The 13,118-nt window shown below is 33.8% G+C and overlaps 1 pseudogene; it reads left to right on the forward strand.

The window, feature by feature from the left end:
* Nucleotides 1-3,746: 3,746 nt before the first annotated feature.
* LOC105117179 (uncharacterized) lies at nt 3,747-12,680 on the forward strand (annotated as a pseudogene).
* Nucleotides 12,681-13,118: the final 438 nt, after the last annotated feature.

Below are 13,118 nucleotides of genomic sequence, written 5' to 3' on the forward strand. Positions count from 1 at the left end.
AAAACAAAAACAAATTAAAATAATAAAATAATTATATTAACTGATATATAAGAAATATTTGTAAGGTTTCCGAAAGAACCTATTATATTTATTATTTTATTAATGATATGTAAGAGATATTAATCTATTATTAATATTGTTGAAAATAGAGAACTTTTTAATTTAAAAAAAAAAACAAAAAAATTAGGGGATAAAAATACCTTTTCAATCATTAAAATAAGAGTAAAAACTTTTTATCTTTAAACATAAATTTATATATATAGTTTGATGTGTTGGGATTTATTGCAATTTGTTTGTTCTTGCATATTTGATATGCAATAGAAAATTATCACATTAAATGAAAGTTTGATTTCATAAAAGAGAATTTTAAGTTCATGTTAAGTAAAAATTAAAAAAAAAAAGACCAAATTTTTTTGTAAAAAAAACAACTTGGTTTTTTCATAAGGTTTACAAAACTTCAATCTTATACATTAAGTTTGAGATTTTACATATTTGATCCTTGTTGTTTATGATTTTTATATTTTAAAATGACATTTTATTTTTGCCACATTTCAGTTACTAAATATTGAGATAAAAAAAAAAGAGAGTCTTCGGAAAAAAAGAGAGGAGAGATATAATTTTTAGTGTTTTTTGGATATAAAAAATAATCGAAAAAAGATCTAGTAGACAACACATTATCTGTCAAGTAATCAGTTGAAGTTTTTATAGTTTAGCTATATATTATTTACCAGCTGAATGAATTTGTTGAATGTGTGGTGAGGGAGGCATAGGATTCTGAGATTTTTAGCCATGTTTTATGAAATTCTGACCGTAATTTTTTTACCAGCCAAAGTTGTTGGTTTTTAAGAAGGTAAGTTGGTATTTTAGCCTATAAAGTGGTTGCTATATATCTTACTCGAGGAGTATAAAAAGATGTATAGCAATATTGTTGATCCATCAAAAGAGTGTAGATTTCATGCGCAGAGAGAAATATAGAGTAGTAAAACTGAGTTTTTAGTGTTGATTGATACCTTTTTTCCAAGATTTTGTCTTCCCTGCATGGATTGATACCAGTATACAGAATCGTGCAGAGCTCTTAATATCCGGCAAGGCAAGCTCTCTTATGGCTGTTGCTAGCTCATTAGCTTGCAACTGTGTTGCTTAAAAGCAATGACGCATGCATCTAGCTTGGGGATTTACGTAAATTAGTTGTTGTTCACGTTAACTTGTCGTATCAAAGCGCCGGAAACAATGGAGTGAAAGCTTTCAAAATTCACTTTGTAGGAAGCGCAAACCTAATCAAAGAGCTTGGATATATTAGGAGTGTAGTACGTGAGTCGGGAAAATTGACCTCAAATAATGTAAAATATGGAACTTGATCCAAGAGATTGCCTGACTTGGTCAACAAAACAAAATGAGGGGACCCGCGGATACCTTAGCCATTTCCACTTGAATGATCATGATTTGGCAATTAAATATGATTCGCGAGTATCCATGTTCTGCAAGTGTAATGAAATCCAAAAACACATTATCCATTATAAACGTTAATGTTAAAACTAAGTGCATGCTTGTGCCTTTTTATTCATGAGAATAAGATGTTCATTATCCATTGTATTTTTACCATGTGAAATTAGTTGGGCCCACTTAAATAAGGTTTTTTTTTTATTTACGTAGGGTGTTCGAGCCAGCTTGCACGCACCACGACTAATCTCCACGGTCTACTGAATACCTTGCAAACCCAGTAGGCATACCTTGCAAACCCAGTAGGCATGTAAGGCACCGCGGGGGTGATAGATGTGCACGCTAGGGCTCGAACCCAAGTGCAATGGAAGAAAACAAGCCCCTTCCACCGTTAGGCCAAGCATTGAAATGCGACTTAAATAAGGTTTGATTTATAGCAAGATCGCTTGACACAAAGAGTACTTTCTTTGAAATGTACAAAAAAAAAAAAAATTAGTTTTTAGTAACCCTTGCTATACCACGAGGCTTCTTTTGTGTTAAAAATTGATATTTAGGTGGTGCCAACAGGCTTTAAAAAATTTTAAAAAAATTATCACTCCAGTTATAAAACTAATTGGATTGAATAAGTTAATTTTATTTTTATCAAATTATACTAAATAATAATAATAATAATAGCAAATTAAAAAAATTAAAAATAATAATAATTATAAAGGAATGCAAGTGATATAGCTATCCATTTAATACATAAAGATGAAATTGGATAAAAAAATTAAAAATAGCTTTAGACAGTCTAATTTGGTATTGAAGCATCCTATCTGGAAAAACCACAAACTTAATTTTTAACAAATTAAATATTAAAAGTTTAATTTGAAAAAAAATCAATTACATAAAATGATAAAAAATAACAATTAAAGTAATGGAGATCAAAATTAAAATACTAAAAAAAATTATTTTTTATTAAAGAGTGAAATTAAAAAATAAAAATTAATTGACTAAAAGGACCAAAAAACAATTAAAGTAATGAAAATCGAATAAAAACAAAATGAAAATCATTAGAGGATGAAATTGAAAAGAGTAGTCAATTAAATAAAAAGAAAAAAAATAATCAAAAGAATAAAAATTGAATTGAATAAAGTAAATCACAAATTGAGATTAAGGGATGTAATTGAAAACAATTCAAAATTATATAAAAGAGTTAAAGAAAAAAAATTAAGAGAATAAAAACTGAAATTGACCACAAATCAAAAAATAATTCTAAAATTTTTCATATACAGTGCAATTTTCAGGGTGAAGAAAAAAGTAGAATGAGATAAAAAAATTATTAATATTATTTCGTCAACTAACCACTACCACGTGTCATTCTAATAGAAAAAAAATAGTATGACACTTCCAATTACACGATGAAAGCTAATTTTAGCCAACAAAAGATGTTATATGCATTGTTAAATGGGATTGATGTCTCCACATCTACTTGTTAGCATATCCAATTATTTTTTTAAATATATTTTATATTTATTTAAAGACAATTTACCTCTTATCCAACTTGATTATTACAAAACTTGTATAGACAAAGGTGTCCCTCGACCTATCATTTGATTTTTTGCATCAAATGATATTTTAATTATTTTATTGTACTTTTAAAATGAAAAAAAAACTATTTTGCCCTCAAACAAACTGATAATAACCGAACAAGCCCTGTGCAATGTCGATCATGCCTCTAATAATCAATAGAATGATTTTTTGTTGAAAGAGCAAATTTATCATTACAATTTTCTAGTGTTTATAAGTCTGCATAAATAGTATTTTTCCAATCCCTATTAGCTTTTTGTTCATGAAGACGGGTAGCCCAACACACGAAAATCCGGTGTATGGGCTAGTACAGCCTTATATAAGGAAGAATCATTGCAAAACAAAGTACGCTTATAGACCTTTCATTTCTCTCGCCACAACGCAATGCCATAAGGTGAGCGCGCTGGACCTGAGCTTGGTCTCAACTCTTACGCTTAATTTTAACACGACAAACGCCTGTTAAGGATGGTAATTACAGAGCGATCTATATCTAATTATCATGATTCGTACGTACAATTTCTCTGTGCCCCATATCTATAACCTGCAGGACTTGAGGTGAATTACGACCCCGTGAATTGATTTTATATTAACTTTGCAGAATCAAGAGGTCTTCATGTAACTTGGTGAATTACGACCATGTATTGGGATGTATAAATTATATACGATGGTATTTTTTTTTGTTTTTTTCTATACAAAGGTTTGGAGAGCCGCTGCCATGACTAGTTAGGCTACTGACAATGCATCATTATAATCAAAGTCATTCTGGACTTGACGAGGTTAGGAAAGCTAAGTGTCGAGACACTGCAGTAGAAGATTATATTGGTTTTAAAGCCTCACAATATGTTCATGGTTTGGATGGTGCAAACCCGCCTGCAAAATAATTTATTACACGTAGCTGGCTAAGGATCTTGAATGTCATGAGAACTGATTTTATTGATATAATAAATTAATTAAGTTTTTTTAATTATAAATTGACTTGAAATAAAATAAAATTACAAGTTATGCGTGTTAGATTTGCTGTGAACTGTGTTGAACATGATTTATCGAGTTTATTGAATTTTTTTTTTCTGGGAGTTGGAAGTTTGAAAAATAACATTAGATTTTAATTTGATTGGACGCCCAAGTTGTATTTCGCGTCTAAATAGATTGCATAAATTGGTATTCTTTTATAACAAAAAAACTTAAGATTGTGTGTTAGTCCGTATTCTTGCATAGAGCTACAAATCCCAGCTCAATACAATGAAATATTATAATTATATATATAAAATAAAATAAAAACCTTTATTCAAGTAATATTTTTTTGCACATATCCTCTGAAAAATTCGCACTTTGTAGAAATTATTCCTTCTGCCGTCTCCCGCCATCCACTCCTGCGAGCAAAAAGCTTACGCTTTTGATCTCCACAATTTCATCAAAAAATAGACCAACTCAAGACTCCCTGTTAAATTTATTATTTTAGATAATTTGTTTTTTCGTGGTCTCGGATTCGAATTCTTATTACTCATATGATAGCTACTGAACACTTATATAATCGTTAACTTCAAGACCCATAGGATTAATCGTGATACATGCAAACTATCCAGACACACCCATTAATCTAAAAAAAAAGTTATTATTCTATCTCCTTAATTCCGTCTCAGAAAAATGAAATTATACTCCGTCTCTGTCATGGAAATCGACGCTACCTTCGTCTTCCTCTCCCTCGCTTGTTCTCCTCTTCTTCATCATCTTCTAAAAACCCCATCGAGCCCCCAAACAATCGCACAAATTCCCAATATATCCCTACCCGACAACCTATTCTCCACCAGAATCACCTTATCCATACCAACACAACCACCACCGCCTCCTCTCTTTCTCGTAGCTCCGTACTCGCTCTCTCTGCCACTCTCGTCTCCGCCGTACTCGCATCCCTCGCTTATAATAATTCACAATCCACAAACCCTAACCCTAACAGCAATAATGATCACAACTCTCTGTACGCTGCATTTGAGAAGACAATTTCAACCCAAAAGAATCTTTTAAAAGAATCGTTTATCACGTTAGGCAAACAGGCGTTGCCGCGTCGGTCTTATGGCAATCTCTAAGGTCTGTGCTTTCTTCTGCCAATCATGAGGTGAGGGTTGGATTTGAGCTTCGCGTGGCGTTTATGTTGGCGGATTTTGCGGCGGCAAATGCCGCACGCAGGGCAGCTTTGGTTGGGGCGGGTGGTGGTGCGGTGGTGGATTGGTTATTGGAGACGGTTGCGGTAAGTGGGAACGGGTGTGGTACACAGGCTGAGGCGGCTAGGGCATTAGCGTATTTGATTGCGGATCCTAATGTGTCTGCTGATGTTCTTGGGAGGCCTCGTGCTGTGCCTTATTTGCCACGGTTTCTATTTTCTTGCCAGCCGAAGAAGAATGTGAGGTTTTTACTTCCTGTGAAGTTTCGTGTTGGTGACTGATTAAATGGTGATTAGTTTCAAATATGTTCATTGTTGAATCCAGTGAAGTTTGCAATTTCTTGCCATCTGTGGTCGATATATGTGCGTCTAATTGATGTGTATGAATGATGTCTGGAGAATGGTAAATTAAGATTTTAATGACTGGTTTTTATGTCAATTTTACTTCATTGTTTCATTTGGTTTTGTGCAAGGATATTTAGGCTTTGTAGTCATTTTAAGTGTTTTATTTTTTACCATTGATGCATTCCATTTTCGTGGGAGCAGCAATTGAGACGGAGTTCATTCGATATTTCTGATTCTTTGAAAGGTAGGAGCATGCTTGTGGCTGCAATCATGGATACTGTCACATCCAACTGCAATCATGGTAAATTAAGCCACCCTTACCAGGAAATGCAGAAATGAGGGACGTTGCTGCAGCCGTTGAAGTTGTTGAGGAAGGTGGTTTACAGATGGACAATGCAGGTGAAAATGAAGATGATGACGATGGTGGGAGAGGAATGGAAGGTATTGGAATTAAAATCCTTGAAGGTACAACAGTTTTAGGTCTTTCAAGGACTAGTGGACTTGTGGAGTTGGAGCATTCTGATGCTGTTCATGTTGAATCATTTGGCCACACTCCTAAAACAGTTGCCTTGCTTCATAAGCATGACCATTCGTTTGCAAAAGAAAAAAATGTCTTCTGCTGTTGTTTCTGGACTCTGGGATGACCTACGTTGTCAGCATGTTGCTGTACCCTTTGCAGCATGGGCATTGGCATCTGAGGCAAATAGACATCATATCCAAGAACTGGATCAAGATGGACAAGCTGTCATGAAAGCTTTAATGGCACCTGAGAGATCTGTTAGAAGGCATGGGAGCTTGGTGGCCCAATTGCTGTTGGAGGATCGCAATCTTCCTTTGAATGATTCTGTTTCTGATTGGAGTTTCAGTCTTCTGGCTACTATTTCACAGGCAAGCAAAAATGATGATATTCCTTTGGCCCAGATGGCTTTGTCTGCCCTTTTGCTTTCTGTTGAAAGAAATCCAGAGGCAAGAAGGATAGTGATAGAGAAAGGTCTTCTGCTCATGAGAGACACAGCTAAGTGGACAACAAATCACAAGCAGGTACAAGAAGCATTAGCGAAGGCATTAGAGTTGCTTTCTACCAGTGATGTTCACTTATCTCTTGAAGATAGTCAGAAGTGGTCTGGCATTCTGCTATCTTGGGTTTTTGCAAAATTTTCTTCCACTGCTATGTGATCTTCATCTATAAAAAACTTCTCATGCGTTTATGAAGAACATGGCCCATCTACCCTTTCAATTTCTCAAGGCTGGCTAGCCATTTTGCTAAATGTAGTTTTAGTTTTGAGCAAGGTGTCATTTGGTAAAGGAGGAACTCAGCCTAAAGCGGACAAGGTGAAGGTATGGAGATGCTTTCCCCCCCTCATTTCATATAATAGATGTCATAGATTTAATTGAACCTTCTTTCTCGTGTCTTTTAGAATGTATTTTATTTTCCCTATTTGTGCACTGGCATTTATCAAGCTCAATTAACTTTTGCAGACTCAAATTGATCAGTCCAACATTGCTTTTGCTACACAGACTGCTAATCAATTGGCAGGTGCTGCTGTGGATCTAGCAAGGAATCAGCTAGGAACAGACATTGATTCTGTTGATAGTTTCCCTCTGGCAGATCTTCTTTCCATGGATCCTTTTATTGGACCACTTAAGAGCATGAAGAAAGACTCTGCACCTAAATTTAATGTGGAAGATTATGCTTTGGCAACTCTTAAGGGGATCAGAGCACTGACAGAGCTCTGTTCCAAAGATTCTTTATGTCAAGACAAAATATATGAATTTTGGGGTGTTATGTTTGCTAAGGTGCTTTCTTTTGAGTGATGATTATGAGAAACTTGCTGCAATGGAAAGTTATGATGCTTCTAGGGTCCTTGAGCCACAAGAACAAAGTGCAAAGACTGCTGGTGAGTCGTCCAATGCAGATGGTAACGATCCACCTAGTGTTCGAGTTCCTCCGACAGCTCACATTTGAAAGCATGCAGCTAGGCTATTGACTACTCTTTCACTCATTCCAAAATTCCAAAAGGTTATTGTAGCAGATAAAGCCTGGTGTAAATGGCTAGAGGATTGTGCTTATGGGAGGATCGCAGGTTGTCGTGACCTTAAAACACAGAGTGATGCCAGGGCAACTCTCTCAAATGTGCTGTGCAACCATTATACTGGTAATAGTGATGGTAGTGAGACTGAAGCTTGAAATAGAAAAGGTGATTGTGCTCGTTATGGTGACATGATCTTTTTGGTTAATCCAGATTTGCCACACTGGAAGCATTGTGAAAAAAATAGATGGCATGACGATTCAAAAAAATAAATTTTCTTCAACTGAGGATTCTGTCAACAGCATTTCAATTGGAAATAGTGATTTAGATGATTGTACCAGGTCATCCTGTTGCAAGGAATTTCCCAAGGACTCTAATTCAGAAGTTCCAGAGATAGATGTTGTCTTTGTACATGTTTTGCGTGGTGGGCCTTACAAGATGTGGCGCATAGCTGAGGACAAACACTCAACTATGTTGGGCTTGGTTGAGAAGATTGATGAGGAAGCAGGGAAGTTAGGAACATTTTGGCCAGGTCAATGGCTTTCAGCAGACTTCAATCGAGCTTGTCTTTTTACCCTCAAATACAAGGTTTGCTTTAATTTCGATACTTCTATAAAAAAGTGCCTGATTCAAAAGAATGGTATTCATCTTTTTAAGCCTCTCAACTGGGTTTTTCTTCTATCACAAGCCTCATCAATGTCTAACTCTTGTTTGAATGTCAATGCAGACAAATCTTACACAGTGGTCCGGAGCTATTCTGCCTGTTCAGGTTTGTACCCAATTTGTTGTTATTGTGGTAGGATTAGTGCATGACTTTATGTCAGGGTGTGATTTGATGAGTTTGATTATCAACAATTCAAAAATATTAATCAACCTATTTTGGTGAATAATGGTGATCAATCTATCAATGGCTTTAAAAGATTAAAAAGATGCAGGTCAAACTTTGAATTTCAGGAACTCTTTTAATTTTTTGCAGTTTAGTCATTTTATATACTAACATTTGTAGATTTGTCAAGTTTCAAGTTTAATGGTCCAAGACATAAGATTGAAGATTTACACGCATGTCAAGGTTAATGCTTGCATTGCTCATATACATCTGAATTTCCCAAATTAGATGGACAATCCAATTTATAAAACTGGGTCTAATATTTTTAATCATAACTTGGATGATCATATAATATCATCATTATAATCAGTGAAAATTGTCATTTTGTTGTGAATGTACTTGTTGTTTCTAATCATGCTATGTTAGTGACATCTTGTTTGCTGTGAACATCATTTCCTTCGGGCTTTAGTATTCCACTTTTTTATAAGATTTCTGATTAAAATTCGCAGGAAGTCAGCTCCAAGCAGTTAGAGCAGCTTGTGGATGCCGGCATTGGAAATCGTCCTGTTGTATTTGTGACTCATAGGTAAGCTTTATGATTGACATAAGGTGTTATGTGTTCTCCAGTTGTCTTAATATCCATTATATTTGGAGCAAAATCGATAAAATCAAAAGTTTAGGGACTCGTTTGATAATGGGGTTATACTTTAGGAGCTTGATTGAAGCTTCCCTTAGTTTGTAGTTTATTTAGGTTAATTGTTTTTTTCTTTCTTTCTTTATCTTGTCATAAATAAGTGAAATTGAAAATAATGTTGAAGAATGTATTGAGTGTAAATGATTGAATCTTATTAGGCTGTGATTTTATCAATGTTTACAAGATTTAAAGTTCATAATTAAAGAAATATTTAAATATCATAAGTTAAATGAGATAATTTAAAACTATATCAATATAATAATTTAGCGGCTCATAACTTATCAATTTGTTGGAATCAACAATGCAGATCTTGCTATATTTAAAATTTGCAGCTGTTATGATATGCCTTTATTTTGTCAGTTATGGGCATTTACCGGCAGGCTTTTTGTGTGCACAGATAAAAGTATAGAAATAAATGGAATGTAGGGACTGGTGTAAATATCTGTAAGAGGACTTGTGTTAATTGAAATAGATATTTCCTTGAAAGCCATTGATGTTATGTGATGTGTTGGTATCAACTTGGGCCCCCAACCATGTTATTCCTTGGGCACAGAAGAGACATCAAAGATATGGAATTTGGACCCATTGTGGTTTCGTGTCTTACTGTAATCCTTATTATTTCTATCTGCATTCACAACATGCTATGATGCATTGGTGTGAGATGTTGTAATAAATGAACTCAGATAGCTTGCTTTTGCAATCCAAATTGACTCAGGACTTTTTTAAGAAACACGTATCCAAGTTTGTTGTTAGTTTACTCCAAGGTTCCACTTTGATGTGGCTGGGCTGGTCTTTCAGATATATGCTGCTTGCTCATAGCATCCTCTTGTTAAGTAACTGGTCACTGCTTGCAACATGCGAGGCCTGGTTGTCAAGCAGATGCTGTATAGAGCTAAGGCAGAAAATGTTCATAACCTTGTGAACAACACTGTTGGAGTTGTTAGTTTCTGATGTTACTTCAAATTTTAATTCCCCAGATTTTAGCAACTTGTGTGAACAACACTATTGGAGTTGTAAGTTTCTGATATTACTTCAAATTGTAATTCCCCAGATTTTAGCAACTTGTTTTCTTGCACTGACTTGATCAGGTTGGATCCTCAAGGAGTTTAGGCTGTGATTGTGTTTTAGAAATTGGTTTCTGGAAAACTATTTTTCAAAATTTCCTGGGTTTATTTGTCATTAAAAAAATTGATCAATGGAAAATACTTTCCAATCAAAAGAAAATTTAGTTTGATTTTTACGAAAGTGTTTTTTTTTTATTTTAAACGGAAAACACTTTTAGAAAGTTATGAAAAATTTAAAAATATCATATTATTTGTTGATTATATCAAATTTGGTCCTTAAACTTTTGATTGATATATATATATTTTGTTTTGAATATTTATTTTTTAATTTCATCCCTTAGAATTTAATTTTTATATTAATTTTGATTTTTATTTTTATAATTGTTATTTGTTTTTCCTTTATTATTTTTTAATTGAATTTTTTTATTTATCAAATTTGATTTTTATTCTTTTAATTGTTACTTATTTTATTTGAAATAATTTATGAAATGTTAATTATTATTATTTTAATTTCTTCATTTTTTAATTTTTAATTTTTTAGATTATTATTTATTTTATTTGAGATAATTTATAAAATTACGTTTTTTTCTATATTTTATTCTTATTTAATTTTTTAATTTGTAAGATTTTTTTATTATTTTAATAAATTTTAAAAAATAAAATATTAATAAGTTACTTTCTAATTTATTTTTCATGATATAACTAAACACTAAAAAGTATTTTAATTTATTTTTTATTATACTATTAAATATTAAAAAATAATTTACTTTAAAAAAAAAACGATTTTTCAGCTAATAAACATGTCTTTAACGTGATTTGTTTTTTCCTGGTGTTTTACAGCTTTCCCCACTTTGGTAGTAAACTGGTGGACATGCCTTGGCGAATGGGCCTTGTGCTTCGTCCTGCTCCGTCTGTGAGTACACAATTCAATGTATAATTATTGGTCTACAGAATTTAATAATAGATAAATTTGTCGTTGTGCATCAATTGAGTGATAAAATTTGATTTTCTTGTTCGTAGATAGGAAAGCTGAGGAGTGGTTCTCCAAGACTAGTTGAACTTAATGATTTTATCCGCCAGCTTCATAAGGAAGGACTGGTTGAAGTCCTCAGTTTTTGTGAGGTAATTAATTCGAACTTTCTCTTCTTGTTTGATACTCGTCCTCTCCTTGTGTTCGGATCAATGGAGAGATGGATGCTGGGCACTGGTTTGCAGACCAGGTAGCTCCAATTGTTGAGCGATATGGAGGATGGGCCTGGAGGATGGAAATGGCGCCAATCGAATCAGCTTACCGGATTTGGTGAACTTATTGTACGTGTGATCTGGAAACTTTTCTTTCACCTTCTACTTTGTACCTTGTAAGATGGTGGGTGAGTTTATTGGATTCTATATCACTTCTGGAAGGGTTGGGGTTGGTTTTACCAAACCATTGCATAATTTTTGACCACGCACTTGGAGGCTCAAATGCTTCTTCTGTTTTCCCTGAAGTTTCCTAGCTCTTGCCTTTTTCAGAGGCCAAAACATGCTGTCAAGTAGGGTTAATTATTTTCGGTTCGGTTTAGTTTGGTTTTTATGAAAAAAAATAACTAAACTGATTTTTTTAAAAAAACCAAAACCAATTCAAACCGTTTCGGTTTGGTTTTGTAGGACAAAAACTAATTCAAACTTGTTTTTTTGGTTTGACTCGGTTTTGGCTTATTTTTTTAGTTTAGCTTGGTTTTTTTCTAGTTTTTTCAGTTTTGGTTTTGGTTTGGTTTTTTTGGTTTCAGTATTATAAAACTGAAATCAAACCGAACCGATTGGTTTTTTTAAAAATTTTAATCAATTTAATTGTTTTTTTTTTAAGTTTAATTTTTTAAGTTATTTTTTTTTTATTTTAATTGATTTTCTAGTGTTTTTTTGCTCCCATCAACTTTCAAGATGCCATACTTGGTAAGACTTCTGTAGAATTTTGCGATCGACTTTTTTATCAAAAACACTGAAACAGGTTCTAGAGCCGACAGATCACATAAATTCATGCAGGCCAGTTTGCCGCACTGATCCTTCGTATACCGAGACATTAAAATTCTTACAAAAGGTGAAGACCTGTTGCTGAAGATGAAGAGATGTTCACCGTGAAATTGTTGTCGATAGCCCCACCGAACTTTGAAAACTGAGACTTGATATTAGCGATGAATAGATTTCAAGGAAACTGCGGAATACAAAATTTGACTTTGAAGAGAGAGACCGATTCCAACTCTGATGGGCTGTTGGTTGGATTACTAACTGTAGAGATCAGCTTTGGGACCTGACAGGATGCAGCATACAGATGTTCAATTTGTTCTCTAAACATCATCACAAGATAGTTCTAGGTTTCTGGTCCCAACATTTTTAAAAAAAAAATTGTGCACTAGTCTCGTATATCGTACATTTCCACCTCATTCGTACATTTATCTGTAAACAAACCATTCATGCGTCTGTATATAAAAATACCGTAGAGAGGAAGAAGAGAAATAAATTGAGAAATGGAGAACAAACTTGTTATTTATGCTCTTCACATACCTTTGATTTTCCATTGAATGTATTGGATATTGGATAATACGTCTAAAGTAGGAGTGGCATGTTACTGTAGGGCTAAAGGAGTGGGATGGATGTGGTTGAATATGCCACGTGTGGAGACAGCTATCGTTGGAATTATTCAGTAGCCGGTAACAGTTGAAATAAAAAGGCAGTAGCCCATTATCCTTAGATAATTTGGGCGGAGTGTATAACCTAGTTACAGCCTTGCAGCCCACTAAGCGAAGAATAAACCTCATCATCGTCTAATAGTAGCAGAGAAGAGGTTTTTTCCTCTCTTTTTTGTCAAGTTTATATATATTCTTAAATGATTTCGTTATTCTCATTGAATCCAGATTCATAATTTAAATAGTTTTAAATATTAAATGAAATTTAGAAGGTTCTACTGAGTTTACTTGATTTTTTTAAGCTGCCTTTTTCTTTTGATGTTTTGCTT

This window comes from Populus euphratica, unplaced genomic scaffold (genome assembly GCF_000495115.2).
Source record: "Populus euphratica unplaced genomic scaffold, PopEup_1.0 scaffold1205.1, whole genome shotgun sequence".
Classification (NCBI taxonomy): Eukaryota; Viridiplantae; Streptophyta; class Magnoliopsida; order Malpighiales; family Salicaceae; genus Populus; species Populus euphratica.